The sequence below is a fragment of the Vulpes vulpes genome, chromosome 6, assembly GCF_048418805.1.
Source record: "Vulpes vulpes isolate BD-2025 chromosome 6, VulVul3, whole genome shotgun sequence".
NCBI lineage: Eukaryota > Metazoa > Chordata > Mammalia > Carnivora > Canidae > Vulpes > Vulpes vulpes.
In genome coordinates this window covers 122,807,279-122,821,906 of record NC_132785.1, presented here as the reverse complement: position 1 = coordinate 122,821,906, position 14,628 = coordinate 122,807,279, and the positions used below count along the sequence as shown (strand labels likewise).

The 14,628-nt window shown below is 48.5% G+C and overlaps 1 protein-coding gene across 2 annotated transcripts in view; it reads right to left on the bottom strand.

Annotated features, from left to right (window-relative positions):
- The window catches only part of TUNAR (transmembrane neural differentiation associated intracellular calcium regulator), a 48,633-nt gene that overhangs the window by 13,570 nt on the left and 20,435 nt on the right, over nt 1–14,628 (bottom strand). The window lies entirely within an intron of this gene.

Below are 14,628 nucleotides of genomic sequence, written 5' to 3'. Positions count from 1 at the left end.
CCCTTCTTGGCTGGGACAACCGCCGCTCATCCTTCCAGGCCCAGCTCGGTTGACAGCATCTCCAAGGACCCCCCTTTTGATGTCAGGAAACTGCCTGCAGGCTGCATCTGAGCATCTCCTGCCTGATTCTGTAACTATCCCTTTATCTGGAGCTTTCCACACTGAGCTCCTCAAGGAGGGACAGGCCTGGGTCGGACTCATCTCCATGTCCCCCTGCCCCTGCCCCTGTGCCTGCAGTACCAATGGTGCTCTGTGTACTGGGTAAGTGAAAAAATGAAAAGTCAGGCCACAAGTGAGTCTGGGGATGGAGCCCAGTTTCCAGGTCAGGGGAGGGCAGGTCGTGGTAGGCAGCGAAGTGCATGGTAGGAACAGTCCAGCCCACCTGGAAGGACCCCACTGGAAAGACGAGCAGTGAGGGTAACCTTCATTGAATGTGTATGCCCTCTTTCCTGACTCTCCAAGCAGGGGTCAGCCAGGATGGGCAGGTTGGGCTAGTGAATGGGTAGGGGTGGGTGGGGAGGTAAGGTGGGGGAAGCAAGGGGTCATCGGCTGTGAGGTCAGCTCAGAGGCACCGCTCCTGCCCCAGCAGCTACCAGCCTCTTCCTTCTCCTGCACACGCAAATGTCACACTCAGAGCCCTGGACAGAGGGGGGGCCACCTTCCTGCTCTGCTCCTACCTGCGAAAGAGCCTGGGTAAATCTCTCTAGACTCAGTTTGTCCATGTGACCAATGAGAGCAGGGACCAGATGGTAAGGTACAAGGGCCTTGGGAGACTTGAAGTCTGGCAGAAAGGAAGCCCAGTTCACTGAGTGTGGAGTAAAAAAAGTTTAAACATTGATACAAAGAGAATAAACAGCGCCCTATACTAACACTTAAGGGTAAATTAATCAGTATTTCCCTTGCTCAGGTGCGAACACATTTTTTTAGTTCTTGGAAAACTTAATTTTATTAGCCTAGATTTCCCTAAGGAGCACGAGTCATGAGGTAGCTCTGTGGCAAGACTGCTTAAACCAAGCAATGAAAACGAGACTCGGGCCTGTGGTCTGGTCCACCAGGCCCACCAGTAATGTCACACCCACTTGCCACGCACCCACGTGGCCATGCACCCCACTTGCCTGTAGACTCCACCCCCAACTCCCAGGACAAGCAGGAAGTACGGAAGGAGCCTGGGGCTCTGAAAAGCTAGATTTGGGTTCTTATTTGGCCTCCTGTGAGAGGTGTCACTGAAACCCATGATCCCCACCCACCATCAGTCCACATCTGTAATTGCCTCAAGATGGACACAAATTGTTGACTTTCAACAAGAAACAAATATTTTTCCAACAGTTGAGCAAAAAGTTAGTTAGGTATTGCCCAATACCTAACAAAGGTAATACCTAACAAAATTACATATGCGTTGGCCCACCACCATAGCAACCCCAACTCCCCCCGACTCTGCCACGAAGATAGCCCCAAGCTCTACAACAACATACTCGCAAGTTTATTCACTGACACATCATCTGTAAACACAAGAAAATGGCAAGCAAGCTAAATGCCTAGACATTGGGCGGGGGGTGCCCTAATAAACTTTGGTGCTTGCACACAATGGAGCACTCTGTAGCTGTAAAGAAGGCAGGCATGATGTGAACAGACTTGAAGAAAGTTCCATGACATACTATTTACCCCATCAGAAAAGCAAAGAGTGAAGAATATTTACGGTATGCTTCCATCCACGTAAGGAAGGGAGACAAAAATCTATAACCTGCTCTTTGTACAGCAAGAGTCAATTAGTTATGGGATGGACTGGCTCCCTAGAGGAGGTGAGTGATAAAGACTTGGACAGAGGAGGGGACAGGATTAGGATGGAAGGGACGGAGGGAGTGCTGCTTCTCATAGTTTTCAGTACAGATCTGACTAGAAGCAATATAATGTTCAGGTACCTTGTTGAGTATCTGCCTTTGACTCAGGTCATGACCCCGGGATCCTGGGATCCCGTCCAGCATCAGGCTCCCCATGGAAAACCTGCTTCTCCCTCTGCCTATGTCTCTGCCTCTCTCAGTGTGTCTCTCATGAATAAATAAAATTCTTTTTTTTAAAAAAAGCAATAGAATGTTCATGTGATCTTCATACACCCCCACATGCAAAATGACGATAACCAATCAAAGGTGAGGGGAAACCCCAAGTGAAGTATAAACACCAACAAATGGACCAAACCATTACAAATACACAGTGTATCCACACAGAAAGGTGTGGGAAAGAAAAACACTCAACTAAGAGACTTTGGAAATAGAACCCTGACCCAACAGTGGAAGGCCAAAGACAAAACACTGAACAGAGATGCTCTCACCAGCGGGGAAAGCATTTGTCACAGTGGTGTAGGCCAGCAATGTGTGGGTGAACTCACGTGTATTTGAATTAAGTGAATATACTTTAGCTACTGAGGGCTGGTCTCTCCCTGTTGGAGAAGGAAGTTGTAAATACAGAAAGGGGGGAAGGCAAACCTGGAGCTCCTGCTGTTGGACTGGAATTTGAGATCTCAGCCCAGACTCGTGGTTTTCAATGTACGTTCAGGTAGGAAGACATAGAAACACACATGATGTGTTAGTACACACCCATGTCATCCCAGCTCTGTCCCCTGAAGGGGCCTGAGAGCAGTGATGCCCCAGGAGCAATGAGCACACCAGTTCCCAGACCTTGGTTTCTATGCACCATGCTCCAGCGACAGGACCCAGGGCTCCTTAGAGGAGTGGCTGATTGGGGTCTGGGGGAAGGGAAAATACAGATGAGCCTTGGACACCTTGTGATTTGAGAAAGCAAGGAAGTATCCTCCGAAAAGACAAGGAGACATGGGCTGGCCACATTCACAAGCACTAAACTGAAAGAGAATCTAATACTAGGCCAAGCCTGGAATAATCTGAGCCAGAACATAAATAACCATTGTATCAGATTGTAATTCATAGAAAAAAGTAAATACCCAGGAGTCTATCCTGATCCACATAGGTCATCATAAACACATATATGGGGGAGAAGGGCTAGTTCTTTCTTCCAGCAGAATTCTAAGCAGTAAGTGTGGAAGGAAAGCAGGAAATACAAAAATCACCATCAGGCAAACGCCACGGCAACAACAGTAGGAAGCAAGACCCACCAACAGACGCTAAAATGAATGGGTGGAGGTTTAAGGAGAAACAGGATTTACAAAAGTACCTTCTTCCCCCAGGAATTTGTAACCACTGAGGAAAGATGGGAACTTCATGGTAGAGGAGCCTGGCAGATGCAATGATGGCCAGGGAAGGGTCAACATCACCAGCAACAGGACATGGACACCAGGACTCCCCAACAGGAGGCGTGAGCGGGACACAACGTCACCTCTGTGGGGTTCTTGCCAAAAATGCACACCCTTGGGCTACTCCTGGCGAAACGTCAGACAAACCCAAACTGAGGGACAGTCGATATGAAATAACAGATGAGCACTTTCCAGCAGCACCGGGGGCGTGAGAGGCCAGGAAAGAACAAGCAGCCCTTTCAGGCAGGAGGGAGCCAGGAGACCTGGGTGACACATTGTGGGGCCCGATGGGGTCCTGGGGAGGAAAGGGACACGAGTGGAAACCTGTATGAGCAAGGCATGTGGTTGAGTCTGTCATGCCAGACGGGGCTCCCTTTCTGGGTTTGCTGACCACAGTCCGGTCATCCAAGCTGAGGACTTGCAGACAAGCTGGGTGAGGGGAACCTTCTGGACTATTTCTGTAACTTTCAAGTCTAAATTGGTGTGTTTGTTCAGGGAAAAAAAGATATAAGGTGTGTTTCATAAACACGCCAACCCCCCAGGCCCTACTTAGGATCTACTTCAGTGTGAATCCTTTGTAGGGCTGGAAGGGGGACAGATGCTCAAGGGTCTTAAAGCCTCCAGAGGTGTTTGGTCACAGGCTTCAGGTCAATGCTTGGCTACAGAGATCTCTGGAACTGAAGGGAACTTCTGGAACATTCTGTCCAATGTCGTGAGCCAAGACTGGAGTCCTGAGGGGGAGGGGTCTATAGTTAGACCCCGTGCGGTTCTCTCCAATTCCTGGACCCCTCTGCAGACCCTGCCCACCCTGGTTCTCAGAAGCAATCAAGATCTGAGGCCACCGTCTCTCAGGAGCAGAGTCTCAAGGGTCCTGGGTTCCAGTCACCTCAGATTCTGTGTTTCGGGGCTAATACCCAGGCTTTGTCAGCAGACATCTGTGGCTTTCTTCCTAGGACCAGGCTTCCGGCTGTGCAGGCTGTGAGTTCCTACCCCAGAAACCTGCGCCTTAGCTCAGCCTATCTTTTGGCATGTCCCCCACTGCCCTGTGCCCCACAGATCCTAAGCATCAACTGCTTGTCTGGCCTCTGTCTGTGCCAGACTTTGTCCCGGCTTCCAAAAGAGGCAGGTCCCAGTCTAAGCCAATCCCCTAGGCCATGCGGCCTGTCTCCAGGTACGTCAGGCAAGGCTCCAGACCTGAGAGCCTCTAAGGGACAGAGCAGAACCTAGGTTACACAGGAATACGCTGCCAAATGCATTCAGACCCCACAGAGCCTGCCCAACCCTCCCCTCCAGCTGTGGTGATCACCGAGGACAACACATCTTCTGACACTTGGTCCCATCAAAAGCAAGCATCTGCGTCCCCTCCCTCTGGGTGACAGCACACAGTGGCAGTGGCCCTGGGTGGTTGCTGGGTCCAGCCCTAGGAGACTGACAACTTTCACCTCCTGTCTCTTGGAGCTCTCCACCCCGGGATGGGGTGCCAGGTGCCATGTAAGAAGTCTAACTACCCTGGGACCGCCTGCTACGAAGAAGCCTGAGCCGGCCTCCTGGAGAGGAAAGGGGACAGAGTCCAGCCAGCACGGGCACCAGATGTCCCAGCAGGGAGCCCTCAGAGCTCCAGTCCCGGCCAGCAGCCGCCTCCCGGGCAGGATGGCCCCAGGTCAGGGCCGCCCAGCTAAGCCCATCCAGCCACAGAACCAGAGAGAGATAATGACAACTTTTGCCTCAAACCACTAAGTTTAAGGCTGGTTTGTTAAAATAGCAATAGGTAAACACGACCCTGGCTGCAGAGGCTTTTGCTGGAGATCTCCTGAAGGAAAGGCTTTTTCTTCTTCAAGCAGAACCTCTTGCAGAAGAATCTGATAAACAGGCAAACAGAGCCTATTAGGGGAAGAGCGAAGATTATGAATGTTCTCATTTGTACAATGGGGATCGTGGTTCCCTGAGGAGTCAGATGAGCCCCGTGTGAGGCAGACGACGGATCGAGCTGGCTGTCCCTGTGCTTCTGTCCCCATGTGTCACTGTGTGTGTATGTATGGGTGCTGGGCGGGTGGTCACTGCACCCCAGTTCCGAGTATTCACGGATCCCGAAAATCAGTCAAGGTCTCTGGATTTTGGGTCTGGTCATCCATCACATGGACAATCCCGCTTGGCTGTGCCACCATCCCTCTCTTCCTGCTCGCCCAGCGATCTGGGATATGGTGAAGGCAGTCCGAGGAGCCCCTGAGTCCCTGGACACTTCATGGGGTCAGATGGTGTTCTGAGCACTGAGGATTTTAATCCTCACAATGAATGAAGGGCGGATGGTGCTACCATCACATCCATAAATGGGCAAAGTGGGGTCGGCAAGGCGGAGGGACCTTCCCTGGCAGATCCCAGAGAACTGGGGTTCGAACCCACACATCTGAATTGGGCCCACACTCCCAGGGGCCCCAGTATATAGCTTGCCGGCAAGTGGACACAAACGTCCCTTCTCCATCCCTGAGCCTGTTTCCTTGTCTGCAGGATGTGATAACACCCACTTGGCAGCTGCAGTATGGACCAAATAAGACATTCATGGTGCCTGGGCACGTTTCTCCCTCTCTCTCCATCTTCACTCTTTAAGGCTCAAAGTGGCAAAAAAACAAACAAACAAAAAAACATATTTATGAAAGAAAAATGTATGTTCCTTTTTTTTTTTCTTTTCTTCCAAAGTCCCACAAGGGAAGGATCATCCTTTTTAAGGAAATCCAACTTGGAGATCTTGATCAGATCACAAACAGAAGTGAACAAGTATGAAGGATGGTGGACCTTCCCCCCTTAGCAGTATGGATTCATCAGTTTTTATTTTTGTTCCTCCCCCTAAGCTCCACGGTGAGAGGTCCATCTCGAATAGGGAAGGGAGGTAGCCAGAAAGTCCCTCCAAAAAGCCCACCCCATGATTCCCCGGCACTTGTGCGTCCCCATTTCCAAACACCCCTAGGGAGATCCCAGGGTTTCAGAACAGCTCCTGTAATTGAGATTTCTTAGCGCTCATGTCTTGCTGAGCAAATGGCTCAGCTGGCTAGCTGTAGATCAACAGTCTGTATTTCATGAATATTTTTCTTTGGAGGCCTGTACCCATCAACATTTCACTTGCTCAGGAGCATTTGCATTTTAATGTGATTTTTTTCCCCATACAACCAGACAGCGGGGTGGGTTTCCCCTTTCTCCTGATATCCAAAAGCCTCATCTCTGCATACGGATCTCTCCAAGTCTGCTTGTGTCCAGGCTGGAAACCCCATCCGTCTGAGCGATAGCATTTTTGAAGAAAACTGCTACTGACGTACAGGGAAAAGTCAGGGTTACAATTTCGATCCGATGTTTGTCCAAAACTAACAGGGAAAAATCGTTTTAAATGGATTTTGCTAGAAGGTGTCATCACTGAAGAAATACACAGGATACAGCTTCTGCCTACCTTCCCACGTTCCTACCTCCTTTCTCAGTTACTCTCCTACCAACTATACCAGCACCCTCTATCTTTTTTGAAGATATCACCCCAGGGCCTTTGCACTTGCTGCCCCCTCTATCAGAATGCACGTTGCTCCAACTTTTGTGCTGACTTGCTCTCTCGTAGCATTCAGGCTTTGCTCCGATAGTGTCGTATCATCAGAAAAGCCTTGCTGGTCACCCTATGGATAAAGGTCCCCCTTTTCTCACTCTTCATCCACATGTCCTACTTTATTTTCACCAAGGTGCTGATCACAACTCAAAGGTATATTATTTTTTTCACCACCCCTTCCCACTTTGAAGATAAGCCCATGACAGCAATCCTGTCTTCTGTGGGAGACTCCACGCCAAGCACATTACAGAGACAGTAAGTTGTTTTTGAGGGAATGCCTAAGTGCCCATTTTCCAGAACAGGAAGCTGTGGATCCCTGAGGGTAAGTGATTTGTTCACGATGGCACAGCCAGGAGCCAGAGGTATCAACCCTCGGGTTGTCACGGACCCAAATCGATTGGATTAACCCCTACATCCTACATTTGTGACATTTACTGTTTCTGACTCCATCCAAGCACATTGGCTCTTTCGAGGTCTCCACTACCATCGGCTTGGGGCCTGGTGCTCAGCCCATCCTTGTGACACTCCTGCAGCCTGGCTGCCCAGATTTCTGCCCCTGGGGCACCCCGGAGGCTGCTCTGATCCCCGCCTCCTGCAAAGCAGGCTCTCTGGTCAGCGCCAGCACCGGGCAAGTTCTCAGCCCAGCCAAAGAGTGCTTGCTTATTTGTGTGCTAAACACTTGCTTTTTGGAGCAATTTCTTGAACCACCTCTTACCGTCTCAAACATTATGGCAGAGAACAGAAGAGAGAATCACTAAGTGATCACTGACATAAAGAAAAAGGGAAAAATTCGCTCTTCAAAGACAGGTAAAGAAGGCCAGAAAGAAAGAATCACAAGGCACTTTTTTAGCACATGTCCTCATTCCTGTCTAATCGGGCCGTACTTTCCCTCCATGAGCCTCTGTTTGCCCGTCCATAAAATGGGAATTTGGGCCAGGTGGACTCACTCTAAGGGCAAGCACCGTCTTTCCCTTTTGCTACTATCCATGCCAACAGTGCAGGCCAAGACCACTCTCCCTCCAAACTACTCACTGCGCCTGGATCCTTAGCCACCTTGTCCTACATGGTAACAGCCCCCATGGATTAAGTGCGTACTGCGTCCTTGGCACTATGCCCCTCACCACCTGTCCTGGCTGGCTCATTTACTCCCTGAAACAGCCCTGTGCCTAAAGCAGGGACTGTGCCCTGCACCAGACAAGAAACCCATTTGCCTTATAGTGGCAAGTCCCCTGCTTCCCAGCCTCTGCCCTCCCCACCCCGCCCCAGGTCCATGGCCTGCCCCCTCCGAGGTGACACCCAGAAACACAACGCTTGCTGCTCACAGAGGCTAAGACTCAGCTGAGAGCAGAAACTAGGTCTTAAGTGCTTCTGCGTCCTCCACACCCCTGGCCCTGAGCAGTCCTGTGCTTGCAGGAAGATTTCCGATACGTTAGCTGAGCAAATGAGAAAAACCAAGGACAAATAACAGCTCCCAGCGAATGTCTCAGTCTCAGATCCTGTGGGATCTGAGGAGCTTCCCGAAGCTGGAGGACTGCTGTTAACACCTTTAAGTGATTTTACGATGTCCTCCTTGCAAGCCGGGATGTTCAAAGGAGGAAGTTCTCAGGGGCAGAAGACGAAGGTAAATGAGCTAGAGTACCTACATTAATGTTTATTCCATGTTTTTCTGTTTTGCATCTGTCTGGAGTCAGAAACCTGCTCAAATTCTGTATCCAAGGTGGAAGCGCCCCCCCACCCCGCTCCAGGATCCAGGACTCTTCCGTGGGGATGTTGCCCCACAGGCAGCCAGTGAGCACACTGGGCTCCCCACATAACATCCCCCACCTGGAGGCTCTCCTGTCCTGCATGGGACGAGCCCACGTCTTTCCTGGGGCGAGCCCTTGGTAAGGACACTGGGCAGGGGAGAAGCAACCATCTCAGGATGGGGCTGCACACCCCCTGACAACCATGAACTCAGATGGGACTCCAGCATACCTCCCATGGGGGCAGTGGAGACAAGTGGATGAGGATTCTGAAACTAGGCCAAGAGGAAATTAGAGAAAAGGTGGGAACCAAGGATCTGTGCCTACATGGGGCAGGGAAAGCACCTGGTCTGCTCACTGGCCAGCTGTGTGACTTCAGGCAGATCCCTCCCCCTTTGTGGGACTCACTGTCTCGTCCCCACCTTTAAATTGGACTCGAGTGGACAGAATGACAATCTCTGGGGTTGCTCCCTACTCCTACATCCCATCATTCAATAGCCTACATTGGGAAATCTATGCGAGTGTACGAGGGGATCAGAAAGCCAGGCATCTATTGGAGCCACTGGGATCTGCCAACAGAAATATCTCTTCCTCCTTTGCAGAGACTCTGAGCCAGTGGGTCTCACCTGGTACTGCACAGAGCACACTGCATCTTGGCGACACTCTCTGACCACCCTCCACCTCTCCTGTTGCACGCTGGAGAAAGAGACCTGGGTCTTACTCCTTTCTGTATCCCAGCACATGGCACAGAGGCTGGCATGCCACAGGTACACCATACATGCTAGCTGGCTGGCTGGCTGGGACTGTGACAGACCTACCAGGATGGCTTAAAACACCCTCTCGGGTAGAGACTGCTACCTGTCCCACCAAATCCACACCCCAGCTTTCCCTGGTACACAGCCAGGCTATATTTCCCATTAGTCCTACAGTTAGATGTGGCTGCATGACTGGTCTTGAGAGAAGAATGTGAGCAAAATGCTTTGGGTGGGCAAGTGGCCAAGTCTCTCTCTTGCCAGAGGGTCCACAGCACGATGAAGCCAAAGATGGGAAGCCAGGTCCCTGTACCTCTGTGCATGCAGGAAGTTGTCTACCAACCAGGGACACTCACCAAGACAATTTATGCATCAGAAATAAACTTCTTTGTGTCAGAATCAGTATCTCTTGGGGTTGTGTCTGATAGTCACTTTGCTTGCTCTAATGAATATATTATTTTGACCCTTTAAAAAATTAAAAAGAAAACCTGTATTTGGTAAGAGGAGGGTGGTTAAAAAACTTAACATAGTTGCCATTTTTCACTTGAAATTGTTGTTTCTGGGGTTTTGTGGATCAGATTGCTTGTCCTCGTACTGACACGCCGGTGTCACACTTATCCCACAGCCTACTATTTGCTGAACGTTTCAGTCTTGGGACACCTGGGTGACTCAGCAGTTGAGCATTTGCCTTTGGTTCAGGGTGTGATCCTGGGGTCCTGAAATCAAGTTCCACATCGAGCCTGCTTCTCCCTGTGCCTATGTCTCTGCTTCTCTGTATGTGTGTCTCATGAATATAATAAAGAAAATATTTTTTAAAAAAAGAACATTCCAGTCTTCATATAGTCAGTAAAGCAGATGAATCTGGGCCTACAGTCTACCTAAAACCAGTTAAGTCTTTCAGGCAGAACACAGACACCGAGGGCCTACTAGGTATAAAGCATGGGGATGGATGCCCTAAATTTGCCGTTTTTCTAAACCTCAAAATCAGGCTATATGGTCTGTGAAGCACAGGTCAGAGGTAGCAGAATAGAAAAATTGACAAAGAGTGTCCCAGAAATCTCCAGGATGAATGGATGCCAGAGAAGGGCACTTCGGCATTAAAGATGCAGGCCTGCCCCCAGGGGCACTCAGTGTATTGGTGGGAAGTGTTAGCCATGTTTGAGAAGAAAGTATCCCAGGGCTACTGAGAAGCAGAACTGTCAGGAAAAAAGAAGCAGGTCAGAAACCCAGATTGGGGTTGACCAGCTGCACCATTTCTACTGTGTAACCTTGGTCAATGATTCAGTCCTTCGGAGTCTGACTATTTATTGGCCAATGAAGAAACTCAAGAGCCTCTCTTCACTCTGGATGAGCAGGCACACAAGGAAGCAAGTAACAAAGGGAAAGATCGAAATAAACAAACACAAAACTGACCTTAGAGAAGAGGGAAATAATTCATGGCTGAAAAGCAAGCAAACAAAAACACCACTATTTCACTACTTGGTACGTTAACAGCTATAAAACCAAATGAGATTCTAGGAAAAGGAGCAACCAGAGAATAAGAAAAACCTCTTAGAAATGAAAAATACTAGTGCCGGGGTGCCTGGGTGGCTTGGTGGTTAAGCGTCTGCCTTCGGCACAGGGTGTGACTCCTGGGATCGAGACCCACATCAGGCTCCCCAAAGGGAGCCTGCTTCTCCCTCTGCCTATGTGTCTGTCTCTCTCTGTGTCTCTCATGAATGAATAAATAAAATCTTAAAAATACTAGTGCCAAAATGTTTTTTGAAGGTAAACAAAAAAGGTGGACTGGAAGACAGTCGACAAAATCTAGAATAAACAGCAAAACAGCAGTGAAATGAGAAGATAAGAGAAAAATGCAGAAGTAAATAGGCCCACTCTGGAACGTATAAGACCCAACAAATAAGAGGTTCAGAAATGCACAATAGGAAAAAATGCAGATTTTCATGACGACTCATCTTCAAATTAATTACACTAAGTATCCAGAAGAGTGGATGAAGACTCCCCTAAAGGGTATCTTCATGTAATAGAAGAAGGCCAAAGATTAAGAAGAATTCCTAAAATCTGCCAGAAAAGGAAAACAGGAAACAGAACATCTACAATGGACCTAGAATCAGACTTCTCAGCAACACGGAAAGTTCCAAAGTCTTCAAAATTTTGAAGGAAAAGTAGATTAGATTTTGAACCTGGAAATCTACCTTCAGTGTAAGGATAAGAATACACACACACATTTTCTGACAGCTTATTATCCATGTATCCTTTCTTACGAAGCTCCAACCCAGGGAAACAATAAAGGATGAGCCCAGGATGGCCTCTGCAGAATAGGTGTGTAGAAGAGGTGTGCAACTTGGTACAGGAACAAAGACAGTCTTGAGAGGACAACAAATCAAAACCAAAACCACACACACACACACACACACACACCCCAAGGAGGAGCTCAAGAGAACAGGTAGTATGAAAAAAAAAGAAAAATATGATAAAGATAGACAAAGCAAGAAGAAAAAAACAAAGGCAATTAAAAATTCCAGGAAACACACACACACACACAATCCCACTTAATCAACTCATGATCTAAACAGAAACAAAACTAATCAATGGCATGATTTTAAGCAATAGATGGCATGCAAGCAACTAGAATGCATTTGACTCTGTTCCGGGACATTCTGCCTTGAGCAATTCAGGAGCTGAGAAGCTGATGCCTACAGAAGGAAGTGTAATCCCCAGCATACTGTTTCACGCAGCATTAGACACTTCTGATACAGCAGTAATTAGATCAATGTCACCTACCAGTTTTGATTCCTAGAATCAAGCTCTGGACACAAGCATATGGTAGAAAGTACATGACAAGATGTAAATATAAGCAGCTCCAATGTAACATCAACTCTAATGCTGAAGGTGTGTGATACCAAAGGCAAGAGGAAAGGCAGGAAAAATGGGCACTAATCACCTCTTCCTAGAAAATGAGGAGACAGAAGCACCATGAAAAGGTGATGGAGAAGAACATTTATTTAAAGATGAAAAAGTAGAGACACCAGGGTAACTCAGTCGGTTAAGCATCTGACTTGATTTCTGCTCAGGTCATGATCTCAGGGTTGTGGAATTGAGCCCGACATCGGGCTCTGTGCTCTGTGGGGAGTCTGCTTGAGACTCTCCCTCTCTCTCTGCTTCTTCCCACCAGGTGTGTGCGCACACACACACACTCTCTCTCTAAAATAATAAATACAAAAATCTTTAAGAAAAAAATTAACTGCTAAAAGTACTTTAATAAAAATAAAAACAGGCAGAGGAGGAGTCATGTCTTCCTTTTTCACTTTAGATCAGCCACAGCTACCTGAAGGTGACAAATTCACTACTTGGGTGGGAATCGTGGCTCATGTGAAAACTGAAAAAGGAACACGTTGCAGATTACATGAATTTAGAGGAGTAATATCCGCAGGACTCGAAATACAGCAGATATTTTATTGTGCCTACCCCTGCCTCACGATATGCAAATACTGAGTAAAAAAGAACTTTAAGTGTTCAGTAAAAAGATCTGCCACACAGAGCACTTTGAAGAAACCTATGCAAAAGTGAACCCGAATCTGGACGTAAAGTATGACAACTATTTTAGGGACAGCTAAACTGAGCAAGGCAATTTGCACTGGGTTAACAGGTGGCCCAAAAAATGAGCAGGTGTGTGTCTTTGGAGGGGGGGACTTCGGTGAGGAAGGCTTCCCACGGAGAGCCTGGGAGGACACTCTGCTCTTCGCATGCCCCCAGTCTTTGCAAACTGTAGATCCCTCTACTGCTGCATTATATCCACACAACAGAATATTATTATTATTATTTACCTCATTATTATCATTTACAAATAGAAAACAAGTCTCTACCTTTTGGGGAGCCCGGGTACTTTTTAAAAATGACTTGCAAGCAAGTTCAAACTGCTACTCCACCGCCCACATTATAATGCCCAGGAAAGCAAACGATGCATGCAGAGGCTTTCTCTCTGCTTCCATGGAAAGAGAAACAATGGAGGCTCAAAACGGACGCCAGAGGATGTGATGCAGCTCCTGGCTTGACTCTGGCCCACCCCAGACCGTTCCCTAAAGTCCCAGCTTTATTCTGAGCCAAAGAGGGTAGGGGGCACCTTGTGCCAGAAGGTGGGGCTACAATGAATCCTGCTGCCTAAGATTCCATCTGGGGCAGGCCCAGAGTAAGGCCTGATGCTTCCCCTATTAGCTGGAGCAGCCTGATGTCTATTGCTGGGCTTCTGCCTTAGTTTCCCCATGAAGAGGCCCTGACAGAGGCCCTGACACTGTGCCTGGCTCATCCAGTGCCCTCTCTCCAGGACACCAGCCTCTCAGAGTGCCCTTTCTCCCACTGCTGGCCACAGCACTGTTCAGGTTGGCAAAGGAAGCAGCTGGGTGTGCAGCAGGATCCGCATGGGTGTGGAGCCAGAGAAATGACAGCTGAATACCGTCTCTGCCACTTACTGGCTGTGTGACCTTAGGAACATTTCTTAACCTCACGGAGCTCTGGCCTTCTCAAGGATTCATTAATTCACTTAGCAAATACTTTACGAAGCACCTCTCTGGGAACAGGTACCATGCTAGGTGTACAAAGCCCTGACAGTCCCTCGTAAGGATTCTCAAACATTGGTAAATGCAGAAATTTACCAATGTCCTTACTTTAAAGAAATGTGAGGTTTAGGGAACCATGACCCTGGGGCCGGGACCTGAGACTTGGGACCTAGTATTGTGATACATGTCGAACCACCCCATGAAGCACACTGTCTTGGTGACTTGACCATCCAACTGCCTGGCTGGCGTCATCCTACGACAGCTCCCCACCCCAATCCCTACATGCACGCATGCACACACATGGGCACACGTGTGCACTTTGCTGGAACTAAACTCTCTGGACATGGAGCGAGACTGGCGGTCCCAGTGCTCCTCCCACCAAAGCAAAGCTGCAAGTGACTCTGTCTCTCTAGCCCCAGGCTTAGTGTCCCGCCTCCTGCAGGCCGGTGCTAAATCCCAGCGTGTCTTCCCTGGCATGCCCTTCCCAGTTAAGACACAGGGCTGTTGTGGATAAAGGTGTGGCATGTATATATACAAGGGACTACTACTCAGCCATCAAAAAAAAAAAAAACAACAACAACAGAAATTTTGCCATTTGCAATGACATGGATGGAACTAGAGGATATGATGCTAAGGGAATTAAGTCAAGCAGAGAAAAGACAATTATATTTCACTCCTGCGTGAAATTTAGAGACAAAAGAGGATCATAGGGGAAAGGAGGGGAATATAAAACAAG